We start from the raw sequence: 5,140 nt of genomic DNA, 5'->3' as shown, positions 1-5,140 counted from the left end.
CATCCTTGCTGAATTTTTTTACATTAGCATAGAAATGGCTGGAAGGAAAAAAGTCATTAACACACCTAGCTAGGGCTTGAATCCTAAAGAACAGATAAAAACAAAGTAATTATACCCCCAAAGCACTTGAGGATATCAACATTCCTCTGGTCCCTGAGAATCCTACACCTGGCATTTCTTTTGATTTAATTAGTTGAAGGAAAGGAACAAAAGTCACATACAAATGAATGACAGTGAATGCCTAATTTTTGGTTGTTGCAGATTCCCTTACATGTGTGTGATTTGCTAAGCCTTTATTTTATCCAGTGCTCTAGCTTACATCAGCTTATTGAATCTCAGGATGGCTACGAAGAAAGCAGGTGACAAAAGTGACTATCACTATTGTGCACTTGAGGACATTGAGGTTACCAAAGGACACATGACAGAATGGACAGCGAAACTGCAACCAAAGTAAAGATTGAACCTTGGCTATTTTACAGAGAACTTCCAGAATTTCAAGCCAGATTCAGAAGCAGACATGGAACGAGGGATATCACTGCTGACGTCTGATGGATCTTGGCTGAAAGCAGAGAGTACCAGAAAGATGTTTACCTTTATTGACTATACAAAGGTTTCAATTGTGTGGATCATGACAAGCTATGGACAACATTGCAAAGTATGAGAATTCTGGAACACTTTTGTGCTCATGAGGAACCTGTACATAGACCAAGAGTCAGTTGTTCAAACAGGACAAGGAAATACCGAATGGTTAAAAATTAGAAAAGGTGTGTACCAGGATTGTACTCTTTCACCATACTTATTCCATCTGTATGCTGAGCAAATAATCTGAGGTGGTGGTGGTGTGCAGAGGAGTTGATTCCGATTTATAGAGACCCTGTATAGGGTTTCTGAGCCTGTAAGGAGCTCTGGTAGCGTAGTGGTTACGAGTTGGGCTGCGAACCGCAAGGTCAGAAGTTTGATACTACCAGCAGCTCTGCGAGAGGGCAGGCACTTCCCTCTCCCTCAACATTCCTCCCAGAGCAGCCCCCAGTCCCCACCCACAGGGCCCGGAGGATGGAGTGGGAGCCAGGCCCAAGACTCCTTGTACCTCTGTATAAAGAATGGGATTTAACGGAATCCCAGGGTTGTTATCACTGTGTGATAGTCTTCCTCAGTCTGCTCTCCTGCCCCCCACTCTCTCCTCTATTCATTTCACTCTTCATTTGGGTCCTCCTTCAAGGTTCCTGTTTATGAGCTCCCTCTCACCCAATCCCTGGATTTGTCCATGAACACTTATCTCAATAAACCCTTTGGAGTTAAAAAAAAAGAAAGAAAGAAAGAAAGAAAGGGCAGAGGTGGTGGCACTGGAGGGTGGGGGGTGTTGGGGTGGGGAGCGTGAGAGTGAGTGAGTAGTTGAGTGAGTTTACCCCTATGAGACTGTAAGAGGCCCGGGGCCTACCTCAAAGGGGACGCAGCACCGGGCCCCCATGGAGGGTATGGATGTGGACCTGGACCCCGAGCTGATGCAGAAGTCAGCTGCTTGGGCATCACCGACAAGGACATGCTTATCTCCGAGTTCCAGCGACTGCTCGGCTTCCAGCTCAACCCGGCCGGGCTGCTCCTTCTTCCTGGACCTGACCAACTGGAACCTACAAGCAGCAATTGGCGCTTACTATGACTTCCAGAGCCCAAATATCACTGTGCCCTCTATGTCCTTTGTTGAAGATGTCACCATAGGAGAAGGAGAGTCGATACCACCAGATACTCAGTTTAGAAAAACATGGCGGATCCAGAATTCTGGGCAGAGGCCTGGCCTCTCGGTTTTTGTCTTAAATATATTGGGGGAGGCCAGTTTGTACATGTGAACATGGTGATGGTGAGATCGCTAGAGCCCCAAGAGATTGCAGATGTCAGCGTCCAGATGTGCAGCCCGAGCAGAGCAGGAATGTATCAGGGACAGTGGCGGATGTGCACGGCCACAGGACTCTACTATGGAGATGTCATCTGGGTGATTCTCAGTGTGGAGGTGGGTGGACTTTTAGGAGTAACGCATCAGCTGCCATCTTTTGAAACGGAGTTCAACACACAGCCACATAGCAAGGTAGAAGGAAACTTCAACCGTTTGCCTCTCTCCAAAAGAAGCAACAATCTGACGAAAACAACCTAAAAGACCCTGGGGGTTCCGAGTTCCACTCCATCAGCAAAAACACATGGGCTCCTCACATGACATTGGTTCCCTTGTTCACTCTATGTAGCGTGTCCCTACCCCATCACTTCCTCCACTGGATGACGGAAGACGAAGCCATAGCTCCTACTAAGCCCTTCCCTTCTCTCCCTTCAACAATTCCCCATGGGAAATGTCAACAAGGATGAATAAAGACACTATCTGAGTGGCAAAACAAAACAAAAAAAACCATGGGCTCCTGCTCCAGATCAAACTGAGCAAGATCAGAATAGACTCTCACAGAACTCTGAAAATCTATCCCCCAACAGCCACTCAAACAACTTATCAGTAGTGACTTACAGTAAGTGTACATAAATGATACAAAAGGAGTACTAGGGGGGCGAAGAGCTGACGGGGGGGGGGGACTGGCCCAGGAAATAAGAAGGAGGAGGTCCCTCGGGTGTTATCTGAGGCTGCTATCAGTATACAGCAGAAGAGTATGTTATTTCTCAGCCACGCATCAAAAGCTTCTGTCTTTTTATTAACCTCTGTGAACCTTTCTATTTATTTAAATCAAATCACAAATAAAAGCGAAATAAAGACAAGTATGTGGAAGTTAAAAAAAAAAAAGATGAGGCTTTCTGCTCCCGAAAAGATATACACCCTCCGAAACCCTGTACAGGGTCACTATGGGTGGGAACCGACTCGACAGCACTTAACAACAACAACAAAGTCTTTACAGGAGCAGAAAGCCACATCTTTCTCCTACAGAACCACTGATAGTTTCGAACTGCTGTCCATGAGATTAGCAGCCTGACTCGTAACCACTATGCTTGTTGTTGTTGTTGTTAAGTGCCTTCGAGTCGGTTCCGACCCATAGCGACCCTGTACAGGGTTTCCGAGGGTGTAAATCCTTATGGAAGTAGAAAGCCTCATCTTTCTCCCTTGGAGCAGCTGGTACCAGATCTTTAATACGAGAAGCTGGGTTATATGAAGAAAAACAAGGCATCAGGATTGGAAGAAGACTTATTAACAACCTGCAATATGCAGAAGATACAACCTTGCTTTCTGAATGTGAAGAGGACTTAAAATACTTACTGATGAAGATCACCCTTGGATATGGATGTAAATATCCATATTCATCAGTAAGGGTGATTCTCAATGTAAAGAAAACACAACTTCTCACCACTGGACCAATAACATTCTTATCAACGGAGAAAAGATTGAAGTTGTCAAGGACTTCATTCTTCTTGGATCAACCATCAACACTCATGGAAGCATCCGTCAAGAAATCAAACAACATATTGCATTAGGCAAATTATCTGCACAAGACCTTTTTAAAGTATTGAAGAGCAAAGATGTCAGCTTGAGGACTAAGGTGCACCTGACCCAAGCCATGGTATTTTCTATAACCTCATATGCATGCAAAAGCTGGACAATGAATAAGGAAGACCGTAGAAGAATTGATGCTTTTGAGTTATGGAGTTGGAAGAGAATTTTGAAAGTGCTATGGGCTGCCCAAAGAACCAACAGATCTGTGTTGTAAGAAGTGCTCCTTGGAGGCCAAGATGGCCAAACTTCATCGCTCATACTTGGGACATATTGTCAGGAGGTCCCAGTTGCTGGAGAAGGATATCATGTTTGGTAAGGTGGAGGGTCAGAGAAAAAAAGGAAGACCCCCTATGAGGTCGACTGGCAAAGTGGCAGCATCAATGGGCTCAAGCATGGCAACAATTGTGAGGTTGGCCCAGGACCGGCAGTGTTTCCTTCTGTTGTGCTTAGGGTTGCTGTGAGTCGGTACTTACTTGATAGCACCTAACAATAACAGTAACAACAAAAACAACAACAACAACATTTTCCAAAAAGGTGTCCTGCAGTAGCAACGTAGGATCAGCACTGAAATGCTTACCACAGGTTGGCGGTTCAAACCCACCAGCCACTTCTTAGAAACCCTATAGAGGGTCACTATAAGTCAGAACTGACTCAGCAGTACTTAACAACAACAACTTTCCAAAAGGAGCTGTGGTAGCATAGTGGGTTACTTACCAGTTGGGCTGCTAACCTCAAGGTTAGCAGTTTGAGTTGACCAATTGCTTTACAGGAGAAAAATGAGCCTTTCTGCTCCAATAAGATTTCTAGGTCAGAAAACCTATGCAGGGTCACTATGAGTCAGAACCAACTTGAGGGTACAGCACTTATCAACAACAACAACTTTCCAAAAAGAAATGAGGCAATGTGTTAATGTAGCTAATACATGTCTGAAAGAGCATGGTAGAAGAATGAGGAGAATGAGGAAGAAGATAGTGAAAAAGAAATGGATTAAAAGGGATGGGAATAACTAGAGAAGTGATGCTACAGTGTGCTTTTAGTACAAAAAATCAGATCCATGTGCCACAGAATTAAAACATTAGATGAACAATTATAATATATGCTAACTTAATAATTTCTCAAATGTGATTCATGAGAATCTGTGAGATGGTACCCAAGCTTATCACTAAAAACCAGTTGACTCGGAGTCAACTCTAATTCGTGATGACCCCATATGTGTCAGAGTAGATCTGGTTTCATACGGCTTTCGATGACTAATTTTTTGGCAGTAGACTGCCAAGTCTTTCTTTCCAGGAATCTCTGGGTGGACTAGAACATCTCATCTCTTGGTTAGCAGCCAAGCACTTAACCATCTATACCAGCTAAGAACATCAAGTTACTCACTAGGCATTGCTTTGAGCGGAAACCGTAGTCAGTGTGTGTGCAATACTAAGACCCAATCTTGAGATAAAGTTAACCTCTAGGACTAAAATCAGAAAGTATCTAAATGTAATGGGTGAAACTGCATTAAAGTCTCATTAAAAATTATTGACTAAGCAGATTAAGATGCCATAAATTAATCAATACATTGTATGAGGACATTAATTTATCTGACATTATTTTTTCTGAGGCTGAATAAAGAAAGAATATATATATATATATTAAGGAGCTCTGGTAGTGTAGTGGTTA

The 5,140-nt window shown here is 43.6% G+C and overlaps 1 pseudogene; it reads left to right on the top strand.

Moving 5' to 3' along the window:
- Positions 1-1,466: 1,466 nt before the first annotated feature.
- Positions 1,467-2,518, top strand: LOC102837376 (annotated as a pseudogene).
- The last annotated feature ends 2,622 nt before the right edge of the window (positions 2,519-5,140 follow it).

This window comes from Chrysochloris asiatica, unplaced genomic scaffold (assembly GCF_000296735.1).
Source record: "Chrysochloris asiatica unplaced genomic scaffold, ChrAsi1.0 scaffold00011, whole genome shotgun sequence".
NCBI lineage: Eukaryota > Metazoa > Chordata > Mammalia > Afrosoricida > Chrysochloridae > Chrysochloris > Chrysochloris asiatica.
The sequence above is the reverse complement of the archived record's forward strand: the minus strand, read 5'-3'. Positions and strand labels throughout refer to the sequence as shown.